The 12777-nt window shown below is 37.9% G+C and overlaps 1 protein-coding gene and 1 long non-coding RNA gene across 8 annotated transcripts in view; one reads left to right on the top strand and one right to left on the bottom strand.

Annotated features, from left to right (window-relative positions):
- LOC144031370 (interphotoreceptor matrix proteoglycan 1-like) overlaps positions 1-3576 on the bottom strand; it is a 40690-nt gene extending 37114 nt beyond the window's left edge. For 5 of the 7 annotated variants that reach the window (XM_077538442.1, XM_077538447.1, XM_077538445.1 and 2 more), the window contains exon 1: positions 3396-3576. The gene's annotated coding sequence lies outside the window, so the exon portion shown is untranslated. The remainder of the gene's footprint in view (positions 1-3395) is intronic. The other 2 variants (XM_077538449.1, XM_077538448.1) reach the window with 2 other exon arrangements.
- On the top strand, positions 3047-12263 carry LOC144031372 (uncharacterized). Its single transcript, XR_013287513.1, has 3 exons — positions 3047-3478; positions 3542-3638; positions 7204-12263. It is a non-coding gene; the product is annotated as an uncharacterized LOC144031372 (long non-coding RNA).
- The last annotated feature ends 514 nt before the right edge of the window (positions 12264-12777 follow it).

Raw genomic sequence — 12777 nt, 5'->3', positions numbered from 1 at the left:
TTTTTCTCAAACAAATAAATACAAATCTACCATTACAACATGCAGCGTTTTTCGATTATTAGAGAGCAGAGAGCAGGGCCGGATTTAGTCTTAAATGAAACAACTGATGGGGAAACCTTGACTCAGAACTTTCAGTGTGCTGGATGTGGCAAACACGGAAGAACAGTGTGTGGATGAAATCTTGCATGGAAGAGTGCGCATGGGAAACCTTGATATGCTGAGAGAAACCTTGACGAAGGAACATCGATGCACCGACAAAAGTGTCATTCAGTAGCTCCTGCAAGGCCAATGTACAATTCTGACAGGATAAAGGCATATATATAAAAAAAAAAGTAATTAATATAGGCATATAGCAATTGCACAGTAACTGACTACATTATCATATTATCATCATAAGGGACATAGTAACTGCATAAGACTAGACAAAGTAAGAGTGGCTAATACACCATCATCATAAATGACAAAGCAGCTGATCACGTTATCATTGTAAGAGACATAGTAATCGCATAAGACTTCAGCCAAACCAAAAGTGGCTAATACAACATCTTCATACAAATTCATCATAAGGGACACAGCAACTGCATAGCAACTGACAACATATAAACATCATAACACAATGACCCCATGACCCACCCAAAATATAGTCATTATACATTACATCATAGTTATTATAGTTTGGGAATTTTCATAATAGTTCGTTTTTATTTCGTGTTACGTTTTGTTTTTTTTAAATTGAGTTTGAATTAGTTTTCAGGGTATCTCTGGTAGTTTTTATTAATTTTAGTTATTTCAAAAATGTTTAGTTTTAGTTTAGTTTTAGTTTTTGTTTAAAAAATGTGTAATACTTGTGTGCAATATTGAATATATACTATGGTAAAATGAAAAAAAAAAAAGCTACGCCCTTTTTACCTAGCATTGCGTTTTGGCTGAATTAAATGGAAATGCAGCGAAGGTGAGCCATTGGAGCCAAAAGTCTATTAAAAAGTTTATTAAAAAAAAATCATTTTCATTTTTTAAAATTTTATTTCATAAACGAAAATGCTTTTTGGATTTTAATTTTAGTTATTTAGTTAGTTTTAGTTAACTAAGATAACCAATTGGTCCACGGTCTATAAACACAAATACCATGGAACCTAAAAGTCAAACAAATTTGTTTACATTTTGGAAGTTTTTCAAGTAACTTATTGTCATACAAGCATAAAGAAGAATAAGAAGAAGTTAACTGCTGCATAGAAGAACATTAAAATGCTAAGTACAGTTGAAAAAAATCTCACGGCACCCCCACCAAGCAACAATGTCACAAACAGTATGAATATTGAAATAATGATGATCTCATCTCAATTTACTCACAAATGGACTCAGTGTGAAATCTGAGGCGGTTTAATTGAACACATTGAGGAATCCACGACTCTTTTGTTGTGTGAAAAAAAAGTTGGATGCACAGGTTTAATGTACCTTTACCTTTGTTCATCATTTCACTATATGTTGCTTGCATATACTGTGAAGATAAACAATTATGTTAACTAAAATTGAATGGTTTCCCACAGCACCCCAGTTGGGAATCACTATTTTAGAGACGTCTGACAGTCCTGTTTCGGATGACTTTGATTTGACAGTCCTGTTTTGGATGGCTTTAATTGGAAGAGAATAAAAGAATATTCAAATTAGGCTGGTTGGTGCTGGATTTCACTTTGATGGACTGGATGTGCTGGTTTCTGTGGATCTCACTCTGTCTCAACTATCCTTCCCTCCTTCCTCTCTTTAGTTTTTCCTCTGGTCTCTTGAGATCTCTTTAATTTGTTGGAATTTAGAGGTTTCTGGGGTTGGCGTAAGACTCTGATTTTGTAACCATGTAGAAGGCAGGAAGTGTTTGGTTGGTGCTGCATTTTACTTTGATTTATCTTTCTTTTCTTTTTATCTTTTCTGACTTTTTCTCTGGTTTCCTGGCCGTCTGAACCTCACGACTCTGGCGAGACTCTGAAGTATCCGGTTAAGGTGAAGGGTAATGGGATTTTTATTAGGTTTTAGGTAAATTAATGAGTATAAATTTTCACGTATTTGTATGCACGCACACAAACGCACACACACGTTATAAAAAAAAAAAGAAGAAGAAGAAAAGAGAGCGCAATGATGATAAGACGTTGAATCGGTAAGACTACCGAATGAACAATTCTGAGCTCTCTCTTAAAAAAAAAATAATAATAAATGGCCTAATTATCCTCATGTGTGCACCCCGCATGAACAGAAGTAGACCTCTGACAAGGAGCGAGTTTGGGATGACGCATGCGGTTGGCGTGGATGGCATACATTTGGAAGCATGTTACTGGGAGACTGCTTTGCCTGGCAACTACTATTAAGACAGATGGGCAATGATGTCAACACAAGCGTACTCTGAGCACGCGTTGCACTGAAAAACACAGAGAAGCCTCGAAAACCAAATTGAATCAAAACAGCATCAACTGGTCCGTGTACTTTTCGGCCATTCGTTTTTCCTTCTGAAGCAAGGACACGGAAAACGGGAAACAAACCGATTTCCGAGTCGTCTTCCATTTTTGTTGAAATAAGAATAGAAAATGAAAAACAGGAAACGAGCTCTTATCAGATGTTCTATTATGTGTTTATTTAGCACAAATCGGGAAATGAAAGGTGGCCGTAAACTGTTTTTCCCAAGCTGGTTTCTCCTTGACCCGGAAGCCGTTCATCTTTTGTGGCACGTCACTGCTGCTGCTGCAGTGGAAGCTTGCTGCCCCCTCGTGTCAATTTCGAGATCCACCCTCGGACATTTCTCTCCGAAAATCCTCTTATAGGGCCAAATTGGCTACACAGATGTGCGGCGATTTCACTAGACGTCATGTCATGCCGTTATTTTTCATTTCCACTATTAAGTTGTGATCTGAAGGCCTCGAAATAGACACTAGGGGGCAGCAAGCTGCCACTGCAGAAGCAGCAGTGACGCGCAGCAAAAGATGAACGGCTTCCGGGTCAAGGAGAAACCAGCTTGCGAAAAACGGTTTACGGTCACATTTCATTTCCGGTTTCGGTTTGTTTCCCGTTTTCCGTGTCCTTGCTTCAGAAGGAAAAACGAATGGCCGAAAAGTACACGGACCATCAACTTGAGAGATGCTAATTCTCATGTATGTCAACCTTACGAGGCAACTTGTAAGCACACGTCAAGATAACCTGATAAGAGACACTTGTCTTATGAGCAGAAAGGTGAGATTATTGAAGCTGTCATCCCGGAGACGACATTAATTGTGACGCGGGGGAAATTTCACCTGAAGAAGCCTCCGATTAAGACGCTTAAGTGACGAGATGTTTTATGATGAGGAAATAAGTGGCCCAAAGGCGTCGCAAGGGAGCCTGAAATGAGGAATCACATCCAGCGCCACACAGACCACAGGTGGATGAAACGCTCACGTCGCGGCCCTGGAGGGATTCCAGCGTTCTATCCAGAGAGGGAGGGTGGAGGAGGAGGCAGGTAGGAAAGAAAATGGATCCATGAATCGTGCAATCCGGTGTGTAATATCCCTTGTGGGGCAAGGTTCATTTCATCAAGCGGGATCGGGGAGTAAAGCAAAAGCTGATGTGTGCGTCGGCGATAAGAAGCAAGTGACTTCTTCCTACTCCCTTTTGAACATGTAAGTTATGATTGATTGAATGATTATTTTATTGGGATTTTCTTCTCTTTTGATTGTTGTTGTTTTCTGTTTTATTTCTGCTGTTTATCTGTTTATATGTTCAAAAAAATAATAAAAGGAAAAAGGAAAGTGAAGGACAATGGGCCAACAGAGGAGGGAAAAGTGGAGAAGCAGGACATGGTGAAAGGGAGGCGGACGCATAAACGTGGATGGGAGGATGGGGAAAGGAATAGAATGTGGGAAGATGACAAAGAGGTCAAAGTGAGCGGCAGCCATCGAAGGGGAACTTGATTATGTAGCGAAATGCAATACAGTGTTCCCTCGTTTTCCGCTGGGGTTAGGTTCCAAAAAATACCCGCAATAAATGAAATCCGCGAAGTAGTTAGCTTTATGTTTTACAACTCTTATAAATGTTTTAAGGCTCTAAAATCCCCGAACGCACAATTTATACACTTTTCTCATTGAGGCATTTACATGTTCTCACATTTCTCTCTTGTTCAAACATTGACAATGTTCAAACCTTCATAAATTTTATCAAATGGGTATATTACTGTTAAAAAAATATGCAAAATTGCACTTAAAAAAAATCCACGATACAGCGAGACCGCGAAAAGTGAACCGCGTTATAGTGAGGGAAGCCTGGATAGCAGCATGGCATATAATAGCGTGCTCTGCAAAGAATATGAACAATATGAAAGAACATCAATTTGAAATGGTTGTGTTTGACCTCGGAGGCTCCACTGTGTGTAAAAGCAGCTTGTGTCCCAATACTTTTGTCCATGTTGTGTATGCTCACCTGATTTAACTCTAAACCATAACTTAAAAAAAAAAATACTTGATCGTTTTTTTGATGCTATTAGCAGTGTTTTCATGACTCATACGCTCTGCATGCATCTATCAAATGATTTTCCCCCCTCTTCGCCGAGTCTTGATTGCTTTGTCGTACTGTGAGGACATGTGTTTTACCGTAACCATGACAACTAGTTTCTGGAATCTAAGCCGACACGAAGCAAACCTTGAAAAAGTAACAATAACAGAAGGTGCAAAGAAAGAATGTTGCATGAGGATCAAGAGGAGGGAACAATGTATTTTTTTTTTTTAATCCAAGAAGATGTTGCTGAACCTTGTTGACATAGTGGAAGATGAAGGGTAAACATAGTGCGGGCCGTTGTAGGTAAAACGGCCCCTGAAGCTGTTCCAAATACCAAGCCTGTGTCAAAGCATCTGACATCAGCGGGGATGTCTGCGGGCGGCACGGAAAATGCGCGTTGACAACGAGCCGAAGGCTTGGAAGCCGATGAGGAGCGCGCCGAATTAAGTCCGCGTCAGGCAAATTTCATGCTAATAGCCGCTGTGACATTTGGTGTTGTTATTGCATGTGAAATTCAGAAATGACAAACACGCTGGTCGAGTTTCCGTCTCAATGCTCCTTCTCATGCTTAATATCAAAAGGTTAATAGACAATATGTAAATGGAGCCTCAAGGTGCAGGGAAAGCCCTCATTGATATTCCTGCAGGCTCTCCACTAAGTCCAAGTCCAACCGTGTGATGTTTTGTTTTGATCTTTCACCAAAGACGCCATCGCATCATCAGCACATAATTGGAATTAGTGTGATTGTAAGAATCGGGTTTTTATACTTTTGGAATTGTTATTTAGTTCGTTTTTATTTCATTCTGTGTTTTGTTTTTCAAATTTAGTCTTTATTAGTGTTCAGTCCAGCATTTATAATTTTTATTAGATTTAGTTTTTTTTTTTTTTTTTTTTTTTTTTTAAATGCCAGTTATTGACAGTACAGTCATACATAAATCCATTGTATGGAGGATCAAAACTGCCAAAATTCGAAATAAATAAATGACTAAAAGTGAAAATAAAAATGAATATAGAAAACTAGAATTCGAAAATTATATAACAAAAAAAATAGAAATGGAAGTAAATCCGTCTTTATTTTCACTTTTTGTCATTTATTTATTTATTTAGTCATTTATTTACTTATTTAGTTCTTTATTTATTTAGTCAATTTATTTATCTATGTATTTATTAGGGGTGTTAAAAAAAAATCGATTCGGCGATATATCGCGATACTACATCGCGCGATTCTCGAATCGATTCAATAATAGGCAAAATCGATTTTTTTTTTTTTTTTTTTTAGGATTCACACCTTAAGCATGGAAGAATGTTATATGAACGGAACATTAAGCCTTAATATTTTATTTTAATGCTGTTTAAACATGAAACAGATTACAACCTCTATATTTCAGATAAATAAATAATACATTTTCATATAAATCTTACACTCTACAAGCTTACTGATTAGTATTTTCTAAATTTGAATTTAAAAAAATCGCAACAATCGACTTAGAAATTCGTATCGGGATTAATCGGTATCGAATCGAATCGTGACCTGTGAATCGTGATACGAATCGAATCGTCAGGTACTAGGCAATTCACACCCCTAGTATTTATGCTTTTTTTATTTATTTATTTTAATCTTTCAGTTAAACCAAAAAAAAGTAATCAGACTCGACCAATGACAGGCAGTTTGCAACGGTGGAGTCCAACCCAAGATACGTTTAGGACCGCCCCCTCATTTGAATAATATTTTGACTTACAGGATGGCCCAAAACTGCCAAAATTCAAAATAAATAAATGACAAAATAAATGACTAAATAAAAAATGACTAAATAAATAGATAAATAAATGACTAAATAGATAAGTAAATGACTAAATAAATGTCTAAATAAATAACCTTAAACATTTCTTGACAATAATATGTTATATGTCACCTCACTAGACTAAACATGACATTCCGATTTGTGGAATATGAGTTATACAGCAAAATTCAGCCGTTTTTATCCATCTCAGGAGGCGGCCATTTTGCTAGTTGCTGTCGACTGACGACGACATCACATTTCCTCAGCGCTCGGGCAACCACCAATCACAGCTCACCTGTGTTATGAAGCTGAGCTGTGATTGGTTGTTACCTGAGACCTGAGCAACTGTGATGTCATTTTCACTCGACAGTCTACAGCAAGTGGCAAAATGGCCGTTTTCTGATATTGATAAAAAAAAACTGCTGGATTTTTTGCGATTTAACTCATATTCCACTGACACAATATAAACCAGAATATTGTATTTAGACAAGTGGGGCTGTATAAAACCTATTATTGTGTAAAAAAAATAAAAATAATAATAATAATAATTGTGAGGGTTGACGTCCCCTTTAAAATAAATAAATATTGGTTAGAATATACAATAATGTTGTAGGACGTCCTTACTGACAACACTGACCCACTCAGAAGTTTTCCACATTGTTCTACCCTCATTTTAACTTCGAGCATCTAAATCCAAATCTATTCTGCATTGTGTGAGAAAGGGCAAAGCAGACCTTTGTTCTTGACGCGCTGTCTTCCGTGTTGCGTGGAGAGTCTACACTCTGCATTTTAAAGCAGTTCCGGATGAGACTGTGAGCTTGACCCCTAAGTGGGGCTGTGTTCAATGGCAGAAAGAACAAGACAGCTCATTGTTTGTTTTGTCTCTAATATATTTTTTTACTGCTCCCTGAAGGTCTCACAGAACTAACAGGCTGAAAACGGCATCAGTGAAAGGACATGGTGAAGCGGCAGGAAAATGATGTCAGTCAAATGACATTTTAAATGCAACTAATTGAATACAGTTAAAGTGGAAGTCACCGTTAAACATTTCTTGACAATGATACGTTATATGTGACCTCACTAGTCTAAACATGTATTTCTGATTAACATTACATTTGTGGAGTATGAGTTACGAAGCAAAATCCAGCCATTTTTATCCAGCTCAGGGGGTGGCCATTTTGCCACTTGCTGTTGACTTAACATGCTCAGGGCTCAGGCACCGACCAATCATAGCTCACAAGTTTTCTGAAGCTGAGCTGTGATTGGTTGCTACCTGAAACCGGAACAACTGTGATGTTATTTTCACTTGACAGCAACTGGCAAAATGGCCGCCTTTTGATATAAATAAAAACTGCTGCATTTTGCTTCTTAACTCATGACAGCACTTGTTCAGGTATTGACTAATCACAGCTCACCTGTTTTCTAAGTTTGGTCATGTGATGTTCACAAGCTGAGCAGTGATTGGTCGTTATCTGAGCCCTGAGAAACTGTGATGTCATTTTCGGTAAACAGCAAGTGGCAAAATGGCCGCCTTCATATTCCAATGTAATGTTAACCAAATTACCACATTTAGATAGCGGGGCTGCATAGAACATATTAATGTTAAGATATTTTTTTTGGGAGTGGATGTTGGCTTTCCCTTTAAATAAAAAAAAAAATTGCTGTTTCTGTATCACAAGACACAACATCCTTAACTTTTTTTGTGAGTAGTGTATATAAACAGTGACAATATTAAAAAGTCACACAATTGCACAGCTGAAATTATTGTGCCGTCTGTCTGGCAATATCTTGTATTGCCAGTAATGTCAGGAGCTCAGGATTGTTACAGGATTTATCAGATATAATAATAAAATAAAAATATTTATATTTCTATGCATTTGAAAAAAATCAATCATCATATACAATATCTTCATAATAAAACATAACAAGCATTTTATGTGATTCTTGAAAATCAAATAAAACAGAATTGAAAGTCATAACATGTTTTATTTTTATAAAAAATAAAAACATGTATTGATATAAAAGTTATGATTGCAGTTGCGTGACCAATGTTGCAAAGCAGAATCTGCTTCTTCCTCTCCCGGTGGCCATTATAACTCCTCATCACTAGTCTATGCCGCACATATCCAAGTAAGTAATTTTGTGGCATGGTGCCTTTAGGCGCGTAAGTGGACATTAACGGTGATACATTTCAGCTGTGATCTCCTTGCAGTGCCGTTTGGGTGCCGGAAACACGAGCAGCGGCCTGTCGAGTGGGTCAATGAAGCTGTGAGATTTGTTTTTTCTTCCCCTGCTTTATTACTGAGATCCTTTACAAGGCACATATACAGCGTGTCCAATTGTGTGATTGGAACAGGCAGAGGAACATATATTGGCTTCATGGGTGACAAGTAGCGCTAACGTGAGGTGCCAAGGGACTTTTAAAAGCACCTTTGAAGCATGTGTTTGCATTGAAGCGTGCGCAGCATACGCATGATTATTAACTCATTCACTCCCAAAAACGTATTTATATGTTTTTTAGGTTTTTTTATGCTAGAGTTTTTGTATGAAGGTTTTGATGCAGTTTATGACCTGAAGCGGTCGCTTAAAGCGATGGTACTTATTACAATAAAAAAACAGAAACGGCCCGCAGGTGGCAGCAAAGTATAAGAGATCAACCAGGTCCATGTTGCAACAAGCTCTTTTTCCCAGTATTTTCAACAGGTTTATGAATAATGATGAAACTTAGCTAATTCTAATGCTAATTGCTACAAAACATAAAAACAGATTTAAAAAAAAAAAAAACATACTTTTTTCTTTTTTTTTTCTGATGAAAGAAGAGACACATGTTTTTTTTGGTAGGTTCCATGTTTTGATAGCAATAGAACACGAAAATGGCTGGGAGTGAATGAGTTAATAAGAGTGTGTGTTGTGGGTGTCATCCATCTTGCGTGTAGCTGCACATTGAATGGAAGAGCAGAACGAACGACAGATTTTGACTCCTGACAATACATAGGCTATTGATCTCAATTATTCTTTATTTATGAGTCATTTTCCCCAGCATAGGAGTTTAAGCGTGCAAATGAGGTGATCAATCACGTGAAAATGTGCAACAGTTTGAACTGACTGAATCCAGTGCAATTAAACGATGATATTGATGGGATAAAGTTACTTCGACAGCCCTAAATGGTTCAATCTGCTTACCTTCTTGGTCCGCTTAATAGATAACCTGCTGACTTATTCCGCCGCACGTCAAGGTCAATTGTTCTCACCTTCATTGGGGCAATTTATTTATCGCAGATGGGCCCGCGTGTTTCCAATTTCTGCTGATGAATGCCACCAGGGCTTCTCGCCGCCACCATCGGGTAAAACGATGAAGCTGTTAACCAAAACTGCATTGAGCGGGGGACATTGTTTATGGCTCCATTATCCACGCGTTGTCCCTCGCTGGCCGTTAGCATCGGCGGCGTCCTTCACTCCATGCAAAGCAGCAAGGCAGCGCGTTGGGCTAATTGGAAGAACGCGCTGTAATTAATGTATTTGTTCGAGAGATGCAATCATCTCGTGTCAACAGAGGGCTTGTTTGCAGGGGACGCTGATGACAGCGCGCAAACCAAAAGAGGAATTATTTGGATACACACGATCATATCTAGCGTGTTCGTTAAGCCGAATATGGATGCGCTACGTGACAGACATTTACGTTCAAAGACTGTACTAAATTGCACAAGTACACTGACAAAACTTTCTCCACAAAATACACCTTAAGTATCAGCATGGTATCGGTATCGGCCGATACTGCAAAGCTGGGTATCGGTATCGGGAGCCAAAATACGGTATCGGAACAACACTAATTATTAGGGGTGTTAAAAAAAAAATCGATTCGGCGATATATCGCGATACTACATCGCGCGATTCTCGAATCGATTCAATAATCGGCATACATACCCAACAATTTTCCATCCCCCTTTTCCTCACTCGGGTTGTAGGTGAACTAGAACTTATCTGTAATACATTTCTGCTATGTTTACATAAAAATCACTTTTTATCCTCACCAAGGCAGAAAATAAGTAATATTTTTATGCTAAAGTACAAAATTTTAATATATACAGTATAAAAATATGCAATACTTATACCTTCATATGGATTTCACAATCAAAACAGCCCTCTAGAGGAAACCATAGCTACAATGTTGCATGTAACGAGAATGAGTTTGACACAAATGAAGAATAGCCTTCTTCTTCAATAACAACTCAGTCAGTAGCTATTAACTCATTCACTCCCAACCATTTTCACTTGTGTTTTCCTGGATTTTGACTGATTTTTCAAGGCCCGCGAAATATTATGTTCTATTGCTATAAAAATATGGAACATACCAAAAGAGAGATTAGTCTCTTCTTTTATCAGGGGAAAAAAAGTATATTCCTATCTGTTTCCGCTGTGCAGCAATTAGTAATAGAACATAGCTAAGTTTCATCGTTTTTGACAATTCTGCTTAGAACTGTGGGGAAATCAGCTTGTTTTAAAATGGCCTGGTTGATCTCTTATACTCTGCTGCCACTCAACCATTTTCTGCAGTAGAGAGACTGCATCAAAGCCTTCTGTATGCTATGGCATAAAAAAAAAACAACAACAACAAAAAACGTATAAATCTGTCTTTGGGACACTTAAAACATTTAAAATATGACATATTTATACGTTTTCGGGAGCTAATGAATTAATCATTCGTCATAGAGGATAAATAATATATGTGTGTGATTATTGTTATATTACCTATCTACAGGAAAAATAAATTGCTTTATGGTTGATGCTAACCATTAGCATGTCAATGGGATTATATGTTAGCATAAGCTAAGTGGGTGCGTTGTTATGGCAACGTAGTTTGGTTGTATTAAATATATGATGTGCAATTCTCTTTGTTTAAACTTCAACTGGAGTGGCATTTTACAGCTGGAAGTCTGTTATGTCGATGAGATGTTTACAATTTGACAAACCGATGCTGATTGTGAAGTGAGTTTACAGCCAACATAGAGCGCTCGTATCCATTCGCAACTCAAAGAACAAAATTTGTCCAAAAACGATGCCAAAAACTCCTCAAAAACTTGTAATCCAGGCCACTCTTATCTCAAGGCGCTATAGCATTAACATTAGCACACATATAAGAAAAGTTAATATATATATATTTTTTTTTTGTTTGGCAATTAACAGTGATGAATTTATTTTTACATTGCGCCTCCATCATTCCATATGTTAGTACAGTGTTTTATTTTGTTTGTGTGTTTTGTTTTGTACTAATGTTTTTTGTACTAATGTGGTCAATTCATTTCTACACTTATATGACAGTCAACAATGGTAAAATGTGTCTGAAAGCATCACCTATAACGTTCATAAATGTTTTACGATGGCTACCCATGGACCTTTGGATGCATTCCTTGTATTCCCATTATTCCCCAGAAAATTAAATCCTATAGAAAAGGTCTGAATATGCGCTATATGATTTGCTTGCCAGACGTTCTGGCTGACATTTTGTCCCAATATGTCTCTACACTCTACTGAACTTTATTGTATCAAACAAAAGCTCATAAAACAGATGACATCATGATTTTATGTTTTACTGCAAATTGTTGTGAAATCTTTCATATTAGAGAGGATCCTGTTAGTTTATGAGGGCATTCTTGGGAGAATGGCAGCACAACTCAAATTTATACATAAATCCGAAGGTGCCCATATGCTGATGTGGTGTTCAAATCAGAATTGCAAGTAAATATTTGTATGAAAAGCATTGCTACAACATGAATATAAAAAATAGTTGTATAACCTTAAAACTGCCTACATTAGAATCGTTGTAAATTGTAAAGGACGAACGGGGATGTGTGAAGCTTTTCATTCTAAAATTGCATACATAATGGAAAACATACGGATTATAGCGCGTGTCAGATCGTCCATTCATAATGTGCTTCTACTGACTATTAGATTCAATTCATATTTCAAAGGCAATGCTGCAGAATCTCTGATAGCACCTTTAAAGGCGCAGTCTGCCGGATTCACTAAGGAAAATGCACTTTTTAAATACAGGATGCACACACTAACTTTCTCTCAGTCTACACGTCTGTGTTTATGTTAATCTTTGGTGGTGATTTCTGTGCTAAACCCCCCCCCAGCTTGTATTTTTGCCATTTTGTGTTTGTTTTATAAACAGCGGGACGTTTCTGTGGTAAGACAGTGCTTACACCCCCTCCAGCCAATCGCAGAGCGGGGGGGGGGGCATGTCGCAAACGGGGCAGGGCGAACGTGACGGCTGCGTGACGTCACTCCCGCGGCAATTTTTTTTTCTTCACTCACTCATTCACACACGTAAGCTTCTGTGAGTGAGTGAGTGAGTGAGTGAGTGAGTGAGTGAGTGAGTGAGTGAGTGAGGAGTGAGTGAGTGAAAAAAACATAATAATAATCCGTGCGTGCTTTCAAATTGCCGAGGGGGGTGGGGGTTTAGGGCGAAATCACCACCAAAGAT

This window comes from Festucalex cinctus, chromosome 12, assembly GCF_051991245.1.
Source record: "Festucalex cinctus isolate MCC-2025b chromosome 12, RoL_Fcin_1.0, whole genome shotgun sequence".
Taxonomy (NCBI): Eukaryota; Metazoa; Chordata; class Actinopteri; order Syngnathiformes; family Syngnathidae; genus Festucalex; species Festucalex cinctus.
This window is presented reverse-complemented; position numbering and strand designations above follow the sequence as displayed.